General features: G+C 40.5%; 1 pseudogene; it reads right to left on the reverse strand.

Moving 5' to 3' along the window:
• Positions 1-10,363: 10,363 nt before the first annotated feature.
• Positions 10,364-11,553, reverse strand: LOC110742444 (annotated as a pseudogene).
• Positions 11,554-25,516: the final 13,963 nt, after the last annotated feature.

The raw sequence follows: 25,516 nt of genomic DNA on the forward strand, positions 1-25,516 counted from the left end.
CGCATGCTTGTATTTTTTTTTTTAATTCTCTTGTGATATCATTTGAGATCCATTTGAATCATTTAGCTCCATCATCCGTAAATACTGCAGCATGTATCGCCCACGAGAAAGCATGGTCTCCCACAAAACCTTAATGACATCATGACACTCAGGAAATGTAACATTGAGACCACACAATTTTCTACTGTATGATCACATGAAACATTTTCGATTGTCCCCATGGTCCCATAGTATCCCTCATAGCTGCTTTCTAACAAAATTCTCTTTCCAACCAAACACCATGCTTTGCATTTAGTAGTCAAGTCTCTTTTGAGACAGAATCTCCCTCTGTCGCCCAGGCTGGCTTGCAGGGTCGCGAACCCGGCTAAGTGCAGCCTTGACCTCCAGGCTCAAGCCATCCTCCTGCCTCAGCCTCCTGAGTAGCTTGGACTACAGGCGAGTGCCACCATGCCCGGCTAATTTTTAACATATTTTTTGTAGAGACGAGTTTTCACCGTGTTGTCCAGACTGGCCTGGAACTCCTGAGCTCAAGCCATCCGCCCACCTAGGTCTCCCAAAGTGTTGGGATTACAGGCGTGAGCCATGGTTCCCGGCCTGTCAACTCACTTCAGTGTCCTTTAAAGTGTGCTTTAGAGCAATGTTTAAAGTGTCCTTTAAATCACCGCAACTGTTGTCAGGAAGCCCTTGAACTTGGGTTTGTCGAATGGCTTCCTTGTGATTAGATTCAGGTAGGTTTAACATTTTTGGCAAGGCTACTGCATAGCAGACATGCTGTGCCTCTCGGTGCATGACATCGGCAGATTCTCCATGTAGGCTTCTCTTATGACTGGTGATGTTCATCTTGACCATGTGGCCAGGGCGTTTTTCCAGATTACTCCATTGTGAAAGTGCCATCTTCTCTTTGTATTTAATTAGCTATGTGCTGTTACTGCATGGGCACTCTGTGTGAATATCCAGTTCCCCCACAATATCCTCTTTCTATCTTTTGGATGTCTGCATATCATGTGATTTGGATCTGTGTCCCCAGCAAGTCTCATGTCAAACTGTGACTTCTAATGTTGGAGGTGGGGCCTGGTCGGAGGTGACTGGATCATGGGGCTGGATTTCTCAGGAATGGTTTAGGAGCATCCACTTGGTACTGTCCTCATGGTTGCGAGTTCTCATGAGTCTGGTCGATTAAAAGTGCGTGACACCTCTCCCTTCTCTTTCTTACTCCTGCTCCTACCATGTAACATGTACCTGCTTCTGTTTCACCTTCCGCCATGATTGCAAGCTTCCTGAGTCCTCCCAGGAGCAGAAGTCGCTACGCTTCCCATACAGCCTGCAGGACCATGAGCTCTTCTCTTTATAAATGACTGGGTCTTGGGTATTTCGATATAGCAACACGAGAACGGACGTAACATCATTTGTGGTTATTTCTCCCTTTTCTTTCCTGATAGCGGTGCCCTTCTCCCTTGTTTTCTTGACCAGTCTCACAAGAGTTGTACCAATTTCATTCCTCTTCCAAACACCCAACTTCTGGTTTTGTGATTCTTACGCTTGTTTCCGCTTTCACTGATTTTTGCTTTTACCTTGATGACTTCCTTCTACTTTCCTTGGTCTTATGTTGGGCTTCTTTTTTGAACATTTTCTCATTAATTGTCTGTGATCCTCTTTTAAACATATGCTTTTAGCAGCCTACACGTCCCTCTCAGGACTCCTTTACTTGTGCCGACAAGGGTTTAGGAGTAGTATTTTTGTGATCATCCAGTTCCAAACATGGGAAACCGTGAAAATCGCAACTTTCATGGGACGGAATGAATACATTGCGGTATGTTTATACAATGGAATACTATTTCAGCAACGGAAAAGTACAAAGTACAAGGTGCTCCTCCATGGAATAATAGGCGTGAATCTTACAAACATAACATCGAGTGAAAGAAGCAAGGGACAACACGGACATGTTTAATGATTCCATTCTTATAACTTCAAATGACAGGCAACACTAACCTACCTTGTTGAAGAACGCGTACTTAGGGTATAAAACCATAGAGAAGAGCAAGGAAAGGACAATCAGAAAAGTCAGGATGTTGGTTACCCCTTGAAGTAAGAGTGGGGCTGAGCTCAGGCAGGGCCACCCCAGGAGGCTTTGGGGGATGCTGGCGGTGTTCTCCTCTGCGACCTAGGGGAACGTTTCCGTACAGATGCACTTGATAATCATGTATTAAACTGTGCGCATAGATTGTGATGTTTTCTTTCTGTGTGGTGCTTGCCACCATAAGCCGAGAAAAACCAGTGCTAACGGAAGTAACCTTGCTTTAACAGGTAAGTATTTTATAACCAGAAGGATAACCAACATTTTATTTTCTCTATTTATAGCAGATCTCCTTGCGAGTACTAGTATCAGTTTATTGATAGTGATAGCTTGATTTCAAATTCTCATAGATTTCACCGAACATCATAGGAATGATGCTTACATAATTGTGATATTAATTTTGATGTTTTGGTAAATATTTTATATTTGGGTGGTAAGTTTTCATTCAGAATTTGTGATTTTGTGCTGGAACCCCATGCACTTGCTACGTTTTTCTCACGGGAGATTTGTCACCTCCCCATCCACTTATTCTCAGGGGTGGAGGACCTAGGACCTGAGATAAAGAAATTAAGGCAACAACACTAAGGGGAAACAACACAAATTTTTACCTTCATAGTTTGTGTCAGTTAATTGTGGTATATTCATATGATGGAATTCCTTTTTTTTTCCCACAATGGAAGTGTAGTGGGTATTCTTAGGTATACTATCTGTTTTTAAGAAAAGTCCATTACCAAGATATAACAAATTATGTAACGTTAAATATCACATGATATTTATAAAGCAGACTATACATATATTCAAGTTTAGAAAACCAATCTACTGTGAATGAACTGTTGTGAAGTGATGAAAACACGTATTGAATACTGAGGTCAAGAAAGAGTACACTGCAGTTCTACAGGTCTTATATGTATTTCATTGTGCTGAAGACACCAAATATGAAACGCTACATAATGTGTGATTCCATTTGTAGGACATTCTTAAAACTGGAAAACTACACGTACAGAAAACTAATCAGTCATTTCCAGGTCTGTGGATTGTGAGAAGTATTTAACTACAAATGCATGTTATTTGTTATTAACAAGTTTGACCCTCTTTATGTTGAAATGCAACGTACACAGAGAGAACGTCACAATATGTGTGTGTTGTTTAATAGTGATCATCAAGGGCACCTCTACAGAAACGCCCCCATGTCACAGAGGAGAACACTGCCAGCATTCCCCAAAGCTCCTGGGGTGTCTCTGCCTCATCTCAGCCTCATTCCTCCTTCAAGAGGAAACTGACACATTTACTTTTGTGATCATTCTTTCCTCAGTTTTCTCTCTAATTTTTGGTCCCACGTCCTATATTACATTCTTTTAATAGTACAGTATGCTTGCAGACGACATGTTCCTAAATCTAGAAGACCCCACAGTCTCAGCCCCCAAAGCTCCTTAAGCTGATCAACAACTTCAGCAAAGTCTCAGGATACCAAATCAATGTGAAAAATCGCTAACAAAAACACTGCTCAAGGAAATCAGACATGTCACAAACAAATGGAAAAACATTCATGCTCATGGATAGGAAGATCAATATTATTAAAGTGGCCATACTGCCCCAAAGCAATTTGCAGATTCAGTGCGATTCCTAGTAAGTTATCATTGACATTCTTCACAGAACTAGAAAAACTATTTTAAAATTCATATGAAACTGAAAAAGAGCCTGGATGGCCAAGGCAGTCCTAAGTGAAAAAGAACAAAGCTGGAGGCATCATGCTACCCGACTTCAAAATATACCACGGGCCCACAGTAACCAAAACAGCATGGTACTGGTACAAAAGCAGACACGGAGTCCAATGGAACAGAATAGAGAACCCAGAAATAAGGCCGCACACCTACAGCTATCTGATATTTGACAAACCTGACAAAAGCAAGCAATGGGGAAAGTATTCTCTATTCAGCAAAGGGTGCTGTGATAACTGGCTAGCCATACACGGAAGATTGCAACTGGACCCCTTTCTTACACCAGGTACTAGTCAGTTCTCTTGCTGCTAATAAAGACATACCTGAGACTGGGTAATCTATAAAGAGAAGAAGTTTAATGGACTCACAGTTCCACATGCCTTGGGAGGCCTCGCAATCGTGGCAGAAGGCGAAGGAAGAGCAGAGGTGTGTGTTCCACAGCGGCGGGAAAGAGAGCATGTGCAGGGGAACTGCCCTTTGTAAAACCATGAGATCTCGTGAAACTTACTTGCTATCAGGAGAACAGCACGGGAAAAGTCCGCCCCCATGATTCAATTACCTCCCACCGGATCCCTCCCACAACACGTGGGGATTATGGGAGCTACAATTCAAGAGGAGATTTGGGTGGGGATACAGCCAAACTATATCACGCCGTATACAAAAATTAACTCAACATGGATTAAAGACTTAAAGGTAAAACCCCAAAATAGAAAAACCCTGGAAGACAACCTAGGCAATCACATTCTGGACGTAGGAACGAGCAAAGATTTCATGACGAAGACACCAAGAGCAATTACAACAAAAGCAAAAATTGACAAATGGGGTCTACTTAAGCTAAAGAGCTTCTACACACTAAAGGAAACTGTCAACAGAGTGAACAGACAACCTACAGAATGGGAGAAAATTTTTGCAAACTATGGATCTGACAAAGTCTAATATCCAGCAAGAAAAATACCAAGCAACCCCATTAAAAAGTGGACAGAGGACATGAACAGACACTTTTCAAAAGAAGACATAGATGCGGCCAACAATCCCATGAAAGAAAGCTCAACATCACTGACCATTAGAGAAATGCAAATCAAAACCACAGTGAGATACCATCTCACGCCAGTCAGAATGGCTATTATTACAAAGTGAAAAAATAACGGATACTGGCGAGGTTGCAGAGAAAAAAGGAACACTGGAACACTTATGCACTGTTGGTGAGAGTGTAAATTAGTTCAACCATCGTGGAAGACAGTGTGGTGATTCCTCGAAGACCTAAAGACAGAATTACCATTTGGCCCAGCAATCTCATTACTGGGCATATACCCAAAGGAATGTAAATCATTCTATTATCAAGACACGTGCACGTGTATGTTCATTGCAGCACTATTCACAATAGCAAAGGCATGGCAGTCAAGCTAAATGCCCAGCAATGGTAGACTGGATAAAGAAAATGTGGTACATATACACTGTGGAATATTATGCAGCTATAAAAAGAATGAGGTTAGGTCCTTTGCAGGAACGTGGCTGGATCTGGAGGCCATTATCCTCAGCAAACTAATGCAGGAACAGAAAACCAAATCCCGCATGTTCCCACTTATAAGTGGGAGCTAAATGACGAGAACACAGGGACACAAAGAGGGGAACAACACACACCGGAGCCTATCAGACAGTAGAGGGTGGGAGGAGGGAGAGGACCAGGAAAATAACGAATGGGTACTAGGCTTAATCACTGGGTGACGAAATAATTTCTACAAGAAACCCCCATGACACAAGTTTACCTATGTAACAAACCTGTACATGTACCCCTGAATTTAAAATAAAAGTTAAATTCAAGAAATACTAATAATATGGTTTGGTGTTGACTGTTACGCACTTTTATAGTAGTGGAATCAGAAAATATGTTCATATTTCTTGCTTCTTGTGTTTAATGTCAGGAGTTTGGTTTCGCATGTTTAAATCTGAGATGTGTGTTAGGTATCCAAGTGGAGATGCTGAGTGGACAAAGGTCTGGCTCTGGGTTGAAAAAGTACCTATGGGAGTCATCATAGTTTCGATATTTTTTTCCAGGGCCCGTTCCAGAGATAGAAATTACACCACTTTTCTATTGAGTTATGTTAAAACACACAGAACATAGAATTTACCATCTTAAGCGTTTCTCAGTGTTCAGTTCGGTAGTGTTAAATATATTCGCATTTCTGTGCTGCCAATCTCCAGAATGTCTTCAACTGCAAAACTGAAATGTATACCCGTTAAACAATTCCTTGTTTTCCCCTGCCCCCCAGCCTCTGAAACCACCATTCTACCTTCTGTTTCTGAGTTTGGAAATATTAGATCCCTTATACAGGTGGAATCATGTAGTATTTGTCCTTTTGTGACTGACTCATTATATAGCATAATGTCCTAAAGTTTTATCCACATTGTAGCATTTATCAGAATTCCATCCTTTTATGGGCAAAATCATAATTCATTGTAAGGGCCAAATAATAACGGACCATATTTAGTTTCTGTATTCATCCATCCGTGGACACTTGGGTTGCTTCCATCTCTTGGCTCTCATGAATAATGCTGCTATGAGCAGGGGTGTACAGACATCACTCTGAGACTCTGATTTCTATTCTTTTGGCTATAGACACAGAATGGAATTACTGGATCATATGGTAATTCTATTTTTAATTTTCTGAGTAACCGCCATACCCTATTCCACAGCAGATGTGCCATTTTACATTCCCACCAACAGTGCACAAAGGTTCCAGTTTCTGCACATCTTCACCAGTATCGGATCAGTTTTATTGAACAAATGGAATTGATTTCATTTCTTTGGATTTTATTTTTGTTTATTTTTATTGACACAATTGTATACATTTATAGTGTACAACATGATGTTTTGAAATCGGTATACATTGTGCAATGGGTACATTAGGCTAACTGCAATATGGATGAACTCACATACCTTTCATCTTTTGTGCTGAGAACACCTAAAATCTATCTACCTTCTTAGCAATTTTCAAGTATTTGTTATTATTAACTATAGTCACCATGTTTAGAATAGATCTCTTGAACTTAGACTTCTTGTCTAAATGAAGTTTTGTATCCTTATCAATATCCTTACCAGATCCTTACCAGGATCTCCCCAATCCTCCCCAGCCCCAGACCCTGGTAACCACCATTCTATTCTCTGTTTCTAAAAAATTTGATTTTTTCAGATTCCACATCCCAGTGAGATCATACAGTATGTGTCTTGCTGTGCCTGGCTTATTTCACTCGACATAATATATTACAGATTCACTCATGTTGCCACAAATGACAGGATTTCTTTTTTTTTTTTTTAAGTCTCAATACTATTCTACTGTGTGTACATATACACATGTGCTTTATCCATTCATCCATCTGATCGGCTCTTAGGTTGATTTCACATCTTGGCTCTTGTGAACAGTGCTGCAATGAATATGCGAGTGCAGATATTTTCAACATACTGATTTCATTTCCTTTGGCCATATATCCAGTAGTGAGATTACCAAATCAAATGATAGTACTATTTATATTTTTAAATTTTTAATGGATACATATTTGCACATATTTATGGTGTACATGTGATATTCTGTCACGTGCATAGAATGTATAATGATCAATTCAGGATATCTGAGGTAACCATCACCTGGAATACTTTTCATTCCTATGTATTGGGAACATTTCAAGTCCTCTCTTCTGGCTATTTTGAAATATACAATACATTGCTGTTAACTGTAGTCATCCAACTCTGCTGTTGAACATTAGAGTTTATTCTGTCTTTGTATTTTTTGAGACTGGGTCTCACTCTATTGTCCCAGGCTGGAGTGCAGCGGTGCAATCACAAGTCACTGCAGCCTCAACCTCCTGGGCTTAAGCAGTCCTTCCACCTCAGCCTCCCGAGTAGCTGGGACGACTGGTACGTCCCACCGTACCTGGCTAATTGTTTTTTTGTTTTTTGTTTTTTTTCTTTTTTTTTGTAGAGACTGGGTTTCACTACACTGTCCAGGCTGGTCTGGAACTCCTGAGCTCATGCGATCTACCCGCCTCGACCTCTCAAAGTGCTGGGATTACAGGCATCAGCCACCATACCCGGCCTAGAACTTATTCCTTCCTTTTAACCATATGTTTGTACCTATTAACCAACCTCTCTTCTTCCCAACCCCTCGTCCTCCAATCCACACATCCTTCCCAGCCTCTCCGATCTATCGCTCTATTCTCTACCTCTATGAGATCAACTTTTTTACCTCCCACATATGAGTGAGAACGTACGGTATTTGTCTTTCTGTGCCTGGCTTATTTCACCTAACATAATGACCACCGGGTCCATCCACGTTGCTGCAAATGAAAGGATTTCATTCTTTTTGTGGCTGAATCATATTCCCTGTGTATACATGCCACATTTTCTGTATCCATTCATCCACTGATGGTCACTTAGGTTGATTTCATATCTTGGCTACTGTGTTGAGTGCTGCAATAAGTATGGGGGTGTAGGCATCCCTTTGGTATACCAATTTCCTCTCTTTTGGATAAATACCCGGTAGTGGGATTGCTGGATAGTTCTATTTTTAGTGTTTTCAGAAGTCTCCATACTGTTTTGCACAGTGGCTGTACTAATTTCCATTCCCACCACAGTGTATGAGGGTTCCCTTTTCTTCACATCCTCGTCAACGCTTGTTCTCTTTTATCTTTCTGATAATAGCCATTTTACCAGGTGTGAAGTGATAGCTCATTGTGACATTTCCCTGATGATAAGTGATGTTGAGCATTTTCATACAACTGTTGGCCATTTGTATGTCTTCTTTGGAGAAATGTCTATTCAGATCCTTTGCACATTTTAAAATCAGGTGATTTGTATTCTTGTTATTGAGTTGAGTTTCTTATGTATTTTGGATATTAACTCCCTATCAGATGTATAGTTTGTGAATATTTTCTCCCATGCTGTAGGTTGCCTCTTCACTCTGTTGATCGTTTCCTTTGTTGTGGAGAAGCTTTTCAGTTTGACGTAATTCCATTTCTCTATTCTTTCTTTGGTTGCTCATGTTTTTGGGGTCATAGAGGAAAAATTATTGCCCAGGTCAATGCCGTGGATGTTTCTCCCTATGTTTTCTTCTGGCAGTTTTACAGCTTCAGATCTTACGATTAAATCCGGAGTCCATTTTGCCTTGATTTTGTATATGAGACAAGGGTCCCATTTTATTCTTCTGCATGTGGATACTCCGTTTTCCCAAGACCATTTATTGAAGAGACAGTCCTTTCCACATTGTGTGTTCTTAGCATCTTTGTTGAAAATCACTTAGCCCTAAGTGCATGGATTTTTTCTAGTCTATTATATTGTTCCAGTTGTCTGTTTTTATGCCAGTACCATGCTGTTTTGATTACTCTAGCTTACATTATATTTTGAGATCAGGTTGTGATTCCTCCAGCTTTGTTCTTTTTGCTCAAGATTGCTTTGGGTAACTGGAGTCTTCTGTGGTTCTCTGCGAATTTCAGGATTGCTTTTTCTATGTGTGTAAAAATAGCATCGGAATTTTGATAGGGATTGCAGTGAGTCTGTTGATTGCTTTGAGTAGTATGGACATTTTAACAATATTGATTCTTCCAATCCATAATCGTTGGATAGCTTTCCATTTATCTGTGGCTTCCTCAACTTCTTTCATCAGTGTTTTATAGTTTCCAGTGTACAGATCTTCCAACTCCTTGGTTGAATTTATTCCTAAGTAGTTTACATTATTTTTGAGAGCTACTGTGAATGGGATTGTTTTCTTGATTTCTTTTTCAGATAGCTTGTTATTAGCGTATGGAAATGCTACTGATTTGTGTATGTTGACTTTGTGTTTTGCAAGTTTCCTTAAAATTATTTGAATTTTAAGGTTTTTTGTAAAATATTTTAAGATTTTAGATATATAAAATCATGTCGTTGTCGTCTGCAGACAGAGATAATTTAAATTCTTATTTTTGTTTCTTCTGCATTTTGGGATAGGTTCTCTCTTTGTCACCCAGGCTGGAGCACAGTGATGGGATCTTGGCTCACTGAAGCCTCGACTTCCTGGGTTCAAGCGATTCTCATGCCTCAGCCCCCCAGGTAACTGGGACTACGCCCAGTTGTCGCATGCCACCACGCCCGGCTAACTTTTGTATTTTTGGTAGAGGCAGGGTTTCGCCATGTTGCCCAGGCTGGTCTCGAACTCCTGGCCTCATGCGATTCACCATCCTCAGCCTCCCAAATGTTAGGATAACAGGTATGAGCCGCCGTGCCCAGAAACTTTTTATTTTCTGATTTGTGTGCTTTTAATTGTTTTCTCGGGCCGGGCGCGGTGGCTCAAGCCTGTAATCCCAGCACTTTGGGAGGCCGAGGCGGGCGGATCACAAGGTCAGGAGATCGAGACCACCCTGGTTAACACACTGAAACCCCGTCTCTACTAAAAATACAAAAAATTAGCCGGGCGTGGTGGCGGGCACCTGTAGTCCCACCTACTCAGGAGACTGAGGCAGGAGAATGGTGTGAACCCAGGAGGCGGAGGTTGCAGTGAGCCGAGATCATGCCACTGCACTCCAGCCTGGGAGACAGAGCCAGACTTTGTCTCAAAAAAAAAAAAAAAAAAATTGTTTTCTCTTGCCCAAATTTTTTGGCTAAAATTTCCAGTACTTTGTTGCATTGAAGTGGTGAAAGGGGGCATATTTGTCTTGTTTCTGATACAGGTGGTATTAAAACCAGGATCTTCCATCAGCTATGACAAGAGTATAGTAAAAGGAAAGAATCAGACCAAGGACTGAGCCCGGGGGCTCTCTATTTGTAAGAATTTGGGGAGAAGAGAACTTCTGGATAGCTGAACACGTGGAAGTTACTGGAGGGAGGTGCACCTGGAGAAGTCATGGAAGCTCCATGCCCCTTCTCACATACTGTGCCCTATGCATCTCTCTCATCTGGCTGTTCGTCTGTATCCTTTGTCATGTTCTTCATAATAAATGGGTAAACATATTTACTGATCAGTGTTAAAACCCAACACGATACACTAACATGATTTTAGTGCACTTAGAGGAGAAATATCTCCTAGTTAAGGGGAAAATTGTGCAAAGGGCCTCTGGAAGACCTTCATTCTAAATTGTTTTGTAGGGAAACATTTAATTTAGAAGTCTGGACATTTTTTTTCAGTTTGCTGTAATCTACATTCACTGAGTAGAACTTGTATTGATCATTGGGACCCAGTTTATTCCAGGGTTCTGGGGGATTCTTTCTGTCCCAGCTAACATCTGGGTTAAACATCTGCCAGATGCAAGACATGCAGCCCTGCTCTAGTGCCTCCTGCTCAAATATATACAAAGAGAGAGATATCACACTCGAATGCTTCCTGGCCTGACCAAAGAGCTGGGGGAGCATCTGTGTAGACTGGAAGGAGGGAAGAACAAATATTTCAGACCCGGGTCTAAGTAATCCAATGCAGCATTTGATTTTTGGAGGAGACTTAGGCTATATAGAATTGAGTTAATAATACTCCTGGTTTCATAACATGCTACTCATGATTGATGTCAGGCCCTATTTGTTTATTTATTTTATAATGCAGTGTTCCCCCATTTACCTATTACTCAGTCCAAAAACTAGACTATTACCAGTAACCTACATCCACCTCTGAGCTCCCCCTCACTGCATCCTCCTGACCCTCTTCACTCCCACTGGAAGCAACCCTAACCTGAATTGGATACTTGGTATTTCTTTGATTTTTATTGCAAATAAGTACACACACACACACACACACACACACACACACACACACACTATCGATTTTGGCTCACTGCAGCTTCAACCTCCCCAGCATATATATATATACACACACACACACACACACACACACACACTCACTCACTCACTCACTTATGATTTTGGCTCGCTGCAGCCTCAACCTTCCCAGCTCAGGTGATTCTCCCACCTCAGCCTCCCAAGTACCTGGGAGCACAAACGCGTGCCGTGATGCCTGGCTAATTATTTGTAGAGAGGAGTTTAGCCATGTTGCGCGGGCTGGTCTCCTATTCCTGGACTCAACCACTCCACCCACATCTGCCTCCCAAAGTGCTGGGATTACAGGCGTGAGCCGCTGCGCCTGGCAATTATACTCTTCAGTTTTGCTTGATTTTGAATTTTATGAAAAGGTTGTCATACTGCATGTAGTCTTGTGGTAACTGCATTTTTACATACTTATACCAACATTGATCCGTTGTTGAGCATAAAAGTGCAGTTCACCCATTTGCCTTGCTACATAGTATATCATGGTGTGCATATACCATAGTTGATCTACACATTCTCTTGCTTGTGATCATTTGCGTAGCTCTCAGGTTTTTGCTACTGTGGCCAGTGCTGCTGTGAAATTCTTGTCCAGTGGACATTGACAGGAGTCGCTGAGTTGTCAATGATCTACTTTATATATTGATGCCACATTGTTTTCCAAACTGGTTGTGTTCATTTATATTCCCAACATGTTGCAAAGTGTATGAGATCCCACTGCTCTGCATCCTCTGTAACCTTTGATGTTGCCAGGTTTCTTAATCTTTGCCAATCAAATGGGTATAAGATTTTTTTTGTAGTCATATTTAGCATTTCCCCGACTACTGATGAGCTGAGCATATCTTCATGTGTTTATTGGCCACCTAGGTTCCTTCTTCTAAGGAATTCCTGTTCATGATTTTTGTCTATTATCATACTGGGTTGTTTGTCTTTCTTATTGATTTCTAGGAGTTCTCAAAATATATTCTTGATAATCAATCGTTTGTCAATTGTATGCAGGATAAACATCTTCTTCCAGCTTGTACCATGTATTTCCACTTTTGTATGACATCTTTTAAAAGTTTAGGTATAACAGGCCGGGCTCAGTGGCTCGTGTCTGTAATCCCAGCATTTTGGGAGGCCGAGGCAGGTGAATCACTTGAGGCCAGGAGTGCGATACCAGCCTGAGCAACATGGTGAAGCCCCGTCTCTACAAAAATAAAAAATTAGCCAGGCATGGGGTTGGGCAGCTGTAGTCTCAGCTACTTGGGAGGCTTAGGCAGGAAAATCGCCTGAACCCAGGAGACAGAGGGTGCAATGAGCTAAGATGGAACCACTGCACTCCAGCCTGGGCTACAAGAGCGAAACTCTGTGTCAATAAATAAATAAATAATAAAATAAATAAAATAAAATAAATTGAGGGTTAACATACATACGGCAAATCACAGAAACCTAAGTGTACAATCTTAACACAGTTCTACACCCGTGTAACTGCCTTCCAGATCAAAATAGAGAACATTTTCAACATCCTCCCATCCCCCAAAAGAGAATTTTGAGAGAAGATAAGGAACTAGTAAAGAAGATTGAGGAGTGACTACTGAGATTGGAATAAACCCAGTGTCTTCTCCTCCTGGTAATGGCAGACTAGACCATTCAGATAAACCCTCTGTGTTGGCCATCTGTTAGTTGGCCATCTGGTTTAACTCAATCTACAGCCTGCCTCTTTCTCTCTGGTGACTGGGCTGTTCTCACATAGTTCAATGACCCAACCCTCTAGTCATATGGTTGGTCTTTCTAGTATGGCCAGCCTCCATTCTTAGTCATCTCATTGCATAAACTATCTAGGGGCCTCCCATGATTCACCTCATTAGCATAAACTATGTAGTGTGGTCCGTGGGGGCTCACTAGGATTGACAAAGACACGCCTATCACTCAGGAAATTGCAAGGGATTAGAGGTTATCTCCCAGGACTCAGGGACAAAGTCCAGGCAAATTATACATTAAGTGCACAGAAAAATGCACATTATAGAAAAAACTCATCTTATTGGGATCTTTCCAGATCCTGGGAATATAGAAATATTACTGCTATGGTTTGGATATGATTGGTCTGTCCCCGCCAAAACTCATGTGGAAATTGGATCCTCAGTGTGGTGGTGTTGGGAGGTGGGGCCTTGTGGGAGGTGTTTGGGTCATGGAGACAGATCCCTCATGAACAGCTGCTGCCATTCTCGAGGTAGTGAGTGAGTACTGGCTCTGGTGAGACTGGATTAGTGCCCACAATGGTGGGTTTGTTATAAAGCCAGCATGCCCCTTGGGTTTTCCTTCTTTGCATGTGTCTGCTTCCCCTTTGGCCTTTTCCACTATGTTTTGGCTTAGGAGGTGGCTGTCACCAGAAGCTGAGCAGCTACTGGTGCCACGCTCCTCCTACTTCCCAGCTTGCTGAATCATGAGCTAAGTCAACCTCTCTCTTTTTTCTTAGTATTATCCAGTCTCAGGTATTCTGTTTCAGCAACATAAAACAGACTAAGACATAGAGTGAAAGATGGTATTAAGTTGGTGCAAAAGTTATTGCCGTTTTTGCCATTACTTTTAATAGCAAAAACTTCTGCACCAACCCAATACTACAGACAACTTAATGCATGTAATTCAACCACTTACATTAAATGGACTAATTATTTAAAGATACAAATTATCAAAACTCACTCAATATAAAATAACTTAAATAGTCCTATAAAGACATTGAACTTTGGGAGGCCAAGGTGGGAGGATCGCCTGAGCCCAGAATACTGAGACCAGCCTGGGCAACATAGTGAAACCCTATTTCTACAAATAAATTATATATATAAAAATGAAATTCATAGTTAAATACCTTTTGAGAAAGATATTCCCAGCCCAGATGGTTTCATTGGCAAATTCCACCAAACATTCAAAGAATTAATACCGACTCTACAATATCTCTTCCCAAAAATAGAACAGGAAGGACAACTTGTCAATACATTTTATGAGGCCAGCATTATCCTAATACCAAACCAGCCAAGACAATATAAAAGAAGCAAGCAAGAAACGCAGACCACCAACTCTCATGAACGTGAATACAAAACTCATCACAAAATATTAGCAAATTGAATCTAGCAATGTCTAAAAAAAAAAATATAGCTCCACCATGTGAGGCTTATCCCAGGAGTGCAGGGCTTATTCAGTGTTAATGAAACAATCAATTTATTTCATTATATTAATTGTCAATAAAAAAGAAATACATGATCATATTAATTGATGTAGAAAAAGTCTTTTGCAAAATTCAACATCTTTTCAAGACATAAACTCTCAGCAAACTGAGAATAGAAAAGAACTTTCTTAACTTGATATGCAGAATCTGCAAGAAAACCCACAGCTAATATAATAGTTAATAGTGAACAACTGAATGTTTTCCTCCTACTTTCATGAACAACAGAAGGATGTGTACTCTTGCCACTTGTATTCAATATCGTACTTAGAAGTCCTTCCTATTGTAATAATTCAAGAAATAGAAATAAAAGACATTCGGAGAGGAAAAGAAGAAATAAAACTGCCTGGTATTCACAGATGACATTATTATCTATGCAGAGAATCCCATGGAATCTACAAAAAAATTCCTAGACTCATAAGTGACTTTACGAAAGGTAAAGTGTATATGCTCAATACACAAAAATAAATTGTATTTTTATATACAATAAATGTAAAAATGGAAACACAAAATTTAAAAACCGGTGTCATTTACAATAGCTGCAAAAATGAAATACCTAGGCATGAATCAAAGAAATTCTATGTTCTGCAAAGTATACAATGCTAATAAAATAAATCCAGGAAGGCCTAAATGAATGGAATAAACATGAGTATGATGTGTTTATGAATGGAAACACACAATAAATATATGAGTTCTCCTTGAATTGATCTATAGATTTAATGCAGTACAATTAAAGTGATAGTAGGATTTTTGTGGACATACACAACATGATTGTGTAATTTATACTGAAAATCAAAAGAATTGCAACCATTAAAAAAATTTTAAAAAGAAAGTTGGAGGAATCACTTTACTTACTTTTTTTTTTTTTTTTTTTTGACAGAGTCTCATTCTTTTGCCCAGGCTGGAGTGCAGTGACACAGTCTTGGCTCACTGCAGCCTTTAACTCCCAGGCTTAAAAGATCTTCCCGCCTCAGCCTCCCGAATTGCTAGGGCTACAGGTGTGCATCACTACACCTGACTAATTTTTAAAACTTTTTGTAGAGATGAGGTCTCACCATGTTGCCCATGTCTCACTATGTTGCCCAGGCTGGTCTTGAACTCCTAAGCTCAAGTGGTCCTCCTGCGTTGGCCTCCCAAAGCTCACTTTTACGACTCACCAGAATCCTACACTACTTAAGATGAGTGTGTTATTAGCTATGCGGTAGATATAAGTCAGAGGAAAAGATAGAGATTCTAAAAATAGACCCTAGATGTATTGCCAATAAATTTGTAAATTTATTTTTTAAGGATAAATTTTCATAACATTAACCTTTCAAAATTAACAATCCAGCAGGATTTAGTATTTTCATAATGTTGTGCAATTATTGCCTCTATATAGTTTGCAACATTTTCATCACTTCCAAAGAAAGAAATTGTATACTCATTAGGAAACTACTTCCCATCTTCCTTCTACTGGGCCTGGCACCCACTAATTTAGTTTCTGTCTTTATGGATTTACCTATTCTGGATATTTCATATGCATCAAATCACAAGATATGCATTCTTCATGTCTCTCTCTCTCTCTGTCTGTCTGTCTTTTGAGACAGAGTCTCACTCTGTCACTCAGGCTGGAGTGCAATGGTGCAATCATGGTTTACTTCAGCTTCGACCTCTTAGGCTCATGGGATCCTCTCACCTCAGCCTCCTCAGTAACTGGAACTACAGGTGCGCACCACCATGTTCGGCTAATTTTTTTGTATTTTTGTAGAGACACTATTTCTCCAGGTTGCCCAGGCTGGTCTCGAACTCCTGGCCTCAAGTGATCCACCCATCTCAGCCTCCTAAAGTGGTAGGATTACAGGTGTGAGTCACCGCACCCAGCCTTAGCTTCTTTTTCTTAGCATGATGTTTCCAAGGCCCATTCACGTCATAGCATATATGAGTATTTCATTCCTTTTTATGGCTGAATAACATTTCACTGTATGCATAGACCACAGCTTGTTTATCCATTCATCAGTTGATGGATATTTGGGTTATTCCCACCTTTTGACTTTTGAAATAATGCTGCTATGAACATGCATGTTCAAGTATGTCTTTGAGCACCTGTTTTCAGTTCTTTTGACTATATACCTAGGAGTATAATTCTCAAGTCACATGGTAATTCTATATGTAACATTTTAGGAACCACCAAAATGTTTTCCACAGTGGCTGAATTATTTTACGTTCCCATCAGCCATGTATGAAAGTTCTAATTTCTCCACATCCTATTCAACAATTCTAATTTCCCATCTTGAAAGAAGTATAGCCATCCTGGTAGATGTGAAATAGTACCTTACTGTTTTGATTTGCATTTTCCTAATAGCTAATGATGTTGAGTATCTTTATGAGAATTTCTTGGCTATTTGTATAACTGCATTGGAGACATGTCTATTCACATCCTTTGCTTATTTCAAAAATGGGGTTGTCTTTTCTTGTTGGATTTTTGATAACTTTTTAATATATTCTGGATATTAGACTATCAGATATATGATTGGCAAAGTGTTTTCTCCCATTCTGTAAGTTATCTTTTCACTTTCTTGAAAATGTCCATTGCTACACAAAATTTTCAATTTTGATGAAGTCCCATTTATATTTTCTTTTGTTGCCTGTGCTTTTGGTGTCATAGTCTAAGAATCCAATGCCAAACACAAAGTCATGATTTAGCTCTATGTTTTGTTCTAAAAATTTTGTAATTTTAACTCTTACATTTATGTTTTTGATTCATTTTGAATTAATTCTTCTATATGGTATATGGTATGAGGTAGGGGGGCCAAGAGCAAGTATGACCCATATGGCCTCTGGCTTCAGGCCCACCCCAGGGCAAGACTGGCCCCCATAGCCCTAGACTGCATGCCAGCACCCATGGACCCAACCTCCATCCCTACCTCAGTGCCAGGTTGGCACCCGTGGTCTCAGACACCTAGCTGGCACTGGCAGACCCAGCCTCCAGGCTGGCCCCACAGATGTAGGCTCCAGGACTACCCAGTGCCAGGCCAGCCCTTGTGGCCCCAGACTCCAGGCTGGTCCCTGTGTCCCCATGCTCTGCAGACCCAGGATCCAAGCCTGCCAAAGTAGACCCAGGGCCTAGGTTTGTCCTAGCAGACCTCAGCTCTGGACTGGCCTAGAGACCCAGGTTTCTGGTCTGTGGACCCAGGTTTCAGGTTAGTTCCCATGGCCCCAGGACCCAGGCCCAAATCCATGAACCCAGGTTCCAGTTCCACCCTACCTGCTCACCAAGCCAGCTTTCCCAAGAAATCCAGCAGCAAACCCATCCACGCATCATGCCAGATGGTCTTCCCAGAATCTCTGGATGGACTGACTGGTGAAGGGCTTCCCCAGCCAGAGCCAGTCGTCAAACACTGGAATAAGTCCCTACTTCTTTAAATGCACAGACACCAATGCACAGCCAGAAAGGTCACAGTCAATCAGAGAAACATGACACTACCAAACGAACAAGGTACAGCTCCTCAGATGAACTCTAAAGAAGCAAAGATTTAGAAACTTTCTAAGAAGGAATTAAAAATAATCTTCCTAAAGTAATTCACTGTATTACAAGAAATGCTAGAAGGAATTCTTCAAGCTGAGAGAAAACGATCTGGTTTTTGAGTTTGTTTTTTGGGTTTTGTTTTTTGTTTGTTTCTTTGTTTTTTTGGAGATAGGGTCTCACTCTGTTGTCTGGACTGCAGTGCAATGGTGTGATTGTGGCTCACTGCAACCTTGACTTCCCAGTCTCAAGCAAACCTCCTACCTCAACCTCCTGAGAAGCTGGAACTGCAGGCATGCACCGACACGCCCAGCTTTTTTCTTTCTTTCTTTTTTTTTTTTTTTTTTGTATTTTGTATTTTGTGTAGAGACAGTGTTTCACCATGTTTCCCAGGCTGGTCTCAAACTCCTGAACTCAAATGATCAGCCTGCCTCAGCCTCCCAAAGTGCTGGGACTACAGACGTGAGTCATCACATCCGGCCAAGAAAAGGATGTTAATTAGTAATAAGAAAACTTATTAAATAAAATGTACTGTAGGCTTCCCTGGTTTCAAAACTTTCAGACTTAAACTGAGCCACTCCAAGCTTCTCCCTTTCCCCAGCTTTCAGTTCTTCCCCATTCAGTATGATACTAGCTGTGGGTCTGCATGTTCTTTCTATACCCAGTTTTGTGAGTAGAAAACTCATGGGTAAAAGTAAGTACATGCTCAAACTCAGAATACTCTTACTGTAATGTTGGTGTGTAAATCATTTATATCTTTAGCATGAAGGTTAAGAGACAAAAGTATCTGTAAAAGTATAGCTACAAAAATGCATTAAGGGATACAGAATATTAAAAAGACGTAAATAGTGACATCAAAAACATAAAATAAGGTGAGGTAGGGAGCAAAATTGTAGTTTTTATGTGTAATCAAAGTTAAGTGGTTACGAGCTCAGAATAGCCTGTTATAACCGTAAGATATTTTATGGAAGCCTCATGGCAATCATAAAACAGAAATCTATAGTAGATACACAAAAGATAAAAAGTAAGGAATCAAAACATATTACTATGGAAAATTACTTGATCATGAAGGCAGACAGCAAAAAAAGAAAGGAACAAGGAATCCACAAAACAAGCAGAAACAATGAGCAAAGAGGCAACGGTAAGTCCTTGCCTGTCAATAATTACCTTGAATGTAAATGGATTAAATTCTCTAGTCAAAGACATAGAGTGGATGAATGGATTTAAAAAAAAAAAAACCCAAGACCCAAGTATATGATGCCTATGAGAGACCCACTGAAACTTTAGGACACACATAAACTGAAAGTGAAGGGATGGAAAAACACATTTCATGCAAATAGAAACTAAAGGAAAGCAGAAGCAGCTGAATAAATATTTAAAAAGACACAATGATCTGTTTCTTATAAGAAACACACATCACCTAAAAAGACAAGCAGACGGAAAATAAAGGGAAGGAAAGAAATATTCCATGCCAATGGAAACCAAAAAAGAGAACCAGTAGCTATACTTATGTCAGACAAGATAGATTTCAAGAGAAAGATGGTAAGAAGAGATAAAGAAGGTCATTAGATAATGACAAAGGGGTCAATTGAGCAAGAGGATATAACAATTGTAAATATATATGCACCCATCACAAGAGCACCCAGGTATATGAAGCAAATATTATTAGGGCTAAAGAGAGGGATAGACCCTGATATGATAATAGCTGGAGACTTCAACATCCCACTTTCAGCATTAGAGAGATCTTCCAGACAGGAAATCAACAGAGAAACATCAGACTTAATCTGCACTATAGAACAAATGCATCTAATAGATATTTACAGAAAGTTTTATCCAACGGCTGCAGAATACACATTCTTTTCTTCCACACATGGATAATTCTTAAGGATAGACCATATGACGTTACAAGTCTTAAAACATTCAAAAAATTGCAATAATATCCGACATCTTTTCTAACCACAACGGAATAAAACTAGAGATCAATAACTACAAACATTTTAGGAACTATACAAATAAATGGAAATTAAACAGTGTGCTCCTGAATGACCAGTGGGTCCATGAAGATAAGAAGGAAATTAAAAAATGTCTTGAAACGAATGATGATGGAAACACAACATATCCAAACCTATGGGATACAGCAAAAGCAGTACAGAGAAGTGTTTATCTAAAAGCACCCATATCAAAAAAGAACAAAAAATTCAAGAAGAGCTAATGCTAATCCTACTCAAACTACCCTGAAAAACAGAGGAGGAGCGAATACTTACTTCCAAACTCATTCTACCAGGCCAATATAACCCTGATACCAAAAACCAGACAAAGACACATTTAAAAAAAAAAAAAGAAAAGAAAGGTACAGGCCAATTTCTCTGACCAATATTGATGCAAAAACCTTCAGCAAATACTAGCAAACCGAATTCAACAATACATTGATAATTTGACTTCTTTCTTTCTAATTTAGAGGCCTTTTATTTCTTTCTCTTGTCTGATTGTTCTAGCTAGGACTTCCGGTACCATGGTGAACAAAAGTGGTGAACGTGGGCACCTTGTTGTGTTCCAAATCCTAGAGGAAAGGCATTCAGTCATCATCATGACCAAGTGCGATATATCCCAGGGATCCGAGGACAGTTCAACATATGCAAATCAATGTGATACACCATATCAACAGAATGAAGGATAACAACCATATGATCATTTCAATTAATGCTGAAAAAACCATTTGATAAAATTCAGAATTCCTTCATGGCGAAAGCCCTCACAAAACTGGGTATAGAAAGAACATACAGACCCACAGCTAGTATCATACTGAATGGGGAAGAACTGAAAGCTGGGGAAAGGGAGAAGCTTGGAGTGGCTCAGTTTAAGTCTGAAAGTTTCGAAACCAGGGAAGCCAACAGTACATTTTATTTAAACGTCTTTTAGTGGACCCATTAATCATCCCTACCTCTCCCTCACCCCTCACAACCCTTTCCAGCCTCTGGTAATTATCCTTCTGCTTGTTCGCAGATGACATGATCTTGTATTTGCAAAAACCTAAAGACTCCACCAATAAACTATTCAAGCTGATGAACAAATTCAGGCAAGTTGCAGGATAGAAAATCAACACACATAAATCTAGCATTTCTACATGCCAACAGTGAACATTCTGAAAAAGAAATCAAGAAAGTAATCTCCTTCACAACAGCTACAAATAAAATAAAATACCTAAAGGATTTGTTATTTATTTCAGTCTTCTCTGTCTGGCTTGTCTGGATTTTTATGTTTGCTTAGAGATTCTGTGTAATTTACCTGTTGAATGCCTTATTTTTTTCTGCTAGGCCACTGCCTCCTTTACAGCATTAGATGGTGCCGTAAGCCCATTGGCTTTGTCTCAAGCAAATGATCAGAGTGCAGCCCATCCAGAATGGGGGAGGTCCCAAAGGTGGTATCTCGGCAGTGTAGAAAAGCTGGCTAAGGGTCTGAGTCCAGGAGGCCTGTGAAACATACCACCTACAGTGTGGTGCTGCTGAACAGCCACTCTGATTTGGCATCTCCTCTGGCTGAGTTACAGAGCAGAGGTTCCAGGGCTGAGGATGATAGTTCTGCCTCCCTGTTTTGTCTCTGGCTATCTTCAGGGACATTTCTCCCCTTAGGCATTCACGATGCTTCCTGTGGGTTGAGTCAGGAACAGTTCTCCTGCCAGGGAACCCAAGATGGTGCGGAAGCTGACCGTCACCTCAGTATCACTTCTTCCAGTGAAGAAACCATGGCTCAAGGGAAATTTTCCATACACGTGGTGCCAAGCAGATTCAGGGGGAGGGTGTTACAGATACGGAAATCCAATTCTCTTATTGTATGCTTGGAGTTTTTTCACTTCTCTGTGGCCCTGGGAATGGACTCATCCTCATAGTTGAGTTCAGGGATATTGCAGGTGATAATCTTGGTATATTTGTTTTGTTTTCCTGTGAGGTGGAGTGAAGCCAGCTTCCACCTATGCCACCATTTCGGAACCAGCAACCAAAACTTCTTTCATCGTGTTTTTTTAAGATACTGTATTTTTTAAGTGCCATTATTTAAATTTCATTTAAATTAGGCAGATTGCATTATTCATTCCCACAAGCACAGAAACATAGTAACACTAGGAGATAGTTGAACACATTTTACAATTGACTGGCTACATTATATAAATGTGGTAAGCAACTTTTGTAGAGGTAGTAGGTGTGTGATAATGTAATATTTTGTAGAGGTAGTAGGTGTGTGATAATGTAGTTTGGACTACAGCTGAATAAACTTTTCAATGATTTAAAAACATTTTTACTGAATAATGTGATGGTTTTTTGTATAATGTATTTGGTTTTGTAAATACGTATTTCCTGATGTAAGTTTTGTGAGAAACGGTAAATCTTTTGTAAATCATATCCTCACAAAATTGGTATGAGCCAAATAATAGTGTGTGGATGATTTGCACTGTACAATAACTGTGAGACTTTTAGAATTATAAAAATACGTATTAACTTTTAGTGTGTTGTTTAAACAAGTTATTGGAACATACTGAAGAATTTAAAGCATAAAAATTTTTTTTTAAAAAAAGAATGATCCACGTGCTGAGGAAAAAGAATGTGTATTCTGCAGCCGTTGGATGAAATGTTTTGTAAATATCCATTACATCCATTGCCCTATAGTGCAGATTAAGTCTGATGTTTCTTTGTTGATTTCCTGTCTGGAAGATCTCTCTAATGGTGAAAGTGGGAAGTTGAAGTCTCCAGCTATTATTGTGTTGGGGTCTATCCCTCTCTTTAGCTCTAGTAATGTTTGTTTTATACATCTGGGTGCTCCAGTGATGGGTGCATATATATTTACAGTTATTATATCCTCTTTTTCAATTGACCCCTTTCTCACTATATAATGACTTTCTTTATCTCTTCTTATACTCTCTGTCTTGAAATCTATCTTGTCTGACGTAAGTATAGCTACTGGTTCTCTTTTTTGGTTTCCATTGGCGTGGAATATTTCTTTCCTTCATTTTCTGTCTATGTTTGTCTTTATAGGTGATGTGTGTTTCTTATGGGAAACAGATCATTGGGTCTTTTAAAAATATTTATTCAGCTATTTTATGTCATTTGATTGGAGAGTTTAGTTCATTTACATTCAATGTTACTATCAATAAGTAAGAACTTGCTCCTGGCAATTCGTTATTTCCTTTCTGGTTGTTTTGTAATCTTATTATTCTGCTTCTTTTCCTCCTGTCTTCTTTTTACAGAAGATGATTTTCTCTGGTGGTAAAATTTAATTTCTTGCTTTTTATTTTTTTATGTATCCATGTTATGTTTTTCCACTTGAGGTTACCATGAGGCTTCCAGATACCATTTTATAACCCATTCTTTTAAACTGATGACAACTTAGCACTGATTGTATACAAAAACAAGGGAAAAGATAACTTATGAAAATTCAACACTTTAACTTCATCCGTCCACTTGTTAACTTTTGTCGTTTCTCTTTATGTCTTATTGTACTCTCTATGTCTTGAAAAGGTCCCACAGTTATTAATTTTTTTGCACAGTGTTTTTGTGTGTGTAGTTCGTTGTTAAAATTTGGTGTTCCTGCAGGGGGAACAACCAATGGAGGCTTCCATTCCAATTTCTTGCTCCACCCTCCCAACTGCATTCCTCAGCTTCACAATTTCAGCTTGATTCCTTTTAACTACTTCAATGTCATTGTTAAATTTATCTGATAGATTTCTGAATTCCCTCTGTGTGTTATTTTGAATTTCTTTCACTTGCCTCAAAACAGCTATTTTGAATTACTTGTCTCAAAGGTCACATATCTTTATTCTCCAGGCCTGAACCCTGGTGCTTTCTTCAAGTTCATTTGGTGAGGTCATGTTTACCTCGATGGTCTTGATGCTTGTATGATGTTCATCGGCGCCTGGGCATTGAAGAGTTCGGTATTCATTGTAGTCTTTGCAGTCTGGACTTGTTTGTACCCAACTTTCTTCCGAAGGCTTTTCAGACATTCAAAGGGAGCTGGGTGTTGTAATCTAAGTAGTATCTGCATTGGGGGTATCCCAAGCCTAGTAACACTGTGGCTCTTGCAGATTTGTAGAGGTATTGCCTGGTGGTCTTGGATAAGATCCAGAAGAATTCTCTGAATTATCAGACAGAGACTCTTGTTTTCTTCCCTTATTTCTCCCAAAAAAACAAAGTTTCTCTCTCTCTCTCTCTCTCTCTCTCTCTCTCTTTCTGTCTCTCTCGCGTACCCCTCGCCTGCACTCTTGCTCTCATTTTATCTTGCTCTCTCTTGCTCTTGATCTCTGTCTGTGCTGAAACACCTGGAGCTGCAGGTGGGGTGACACAATCCCCGCTGTGGCCACCACCACTGGGGCCTTGCTGGGTCAGACCTGAACCCAGCACTGCACTGGGTCTCACCTATTACCTGGCTGTAACCAATAACCGACTACTGCCTATGTTCACTCAAGGCTGGAGGACTCTATAATCAGCAGGTGGCAAAGGCAACCAGGCCTGTGTCCTTCTCCTCAGGGTGATGAGTTCCCCCAGATCCAAGGTGGGTCCAGAGATGCCCTCCGGGGGCCAGGAACCAGAGTCAAAAACCTTAGAAATCTACCTTGTGCTCTACACCATTGCAGCTAAGCTGGCACTCAACCCACAAGAGAAAGTCCTTCCCACTCTTCCCTACCCTTTCCACAGGCAGAGAAGCCTCTCGCTGTGGCCACCACCACCGCAGGCCCACAGCAAGTATTGCCAGGCTACTGCCTGTGTTCCCTTAAGGCTGAAGGGCTCCTCAGTCAGCTTGTGGTGAATGCGGCCAGGCCAGTGACCCACCCTTCAAGGCAGTGGGCTCTCCTCTGGCCCAGGGGAGGTCCAAAAGTCCCATGCAAGAACCAGGACCTGAACTCAGGGACCCCAAGTGCTCACTTGCTGCTCTGCCCCACTGTGGCCAAGCTGACACCTAAGGTGCAAGACAAAGTCCCCTTTACTCTTCCCTCTGCTATTCTCCCGGAGAAACTGTCTCTGCCCATAGCCACCGCAGCTGGGAAAGTGCTGGGTCTCCCCTGAAGCCAGCATGTCTTAGAGTCTCACTCAGGGCCCGTGGTAAACTACCTGGGTATCATTGCAGGTTGCTCAGGGCCCAAGGGCTCTTTAGTCAGCAGGTGATGGATCCTGTCAGGGCTGAGTCCTTCCCTTCAAGGCAGAAGACTTCCTTCTGGCCCAGGGTGTGTCTAGAAATGTCATCCGTGAGCTAGACCCTGAAA

This window comes from Papio anubis, chromosome X, assembly GCF_008728515.1.
Source record: "Papio anubis isolate 15944 chromosome X, Panubis1.0, whole genome shotgun sequence".
Taxonomy (NCBI): Eukaryota; Metazoa; Chordata; class Mammalia; order Primates; family Cercopithecidae; genus Papio; species Papio anubis.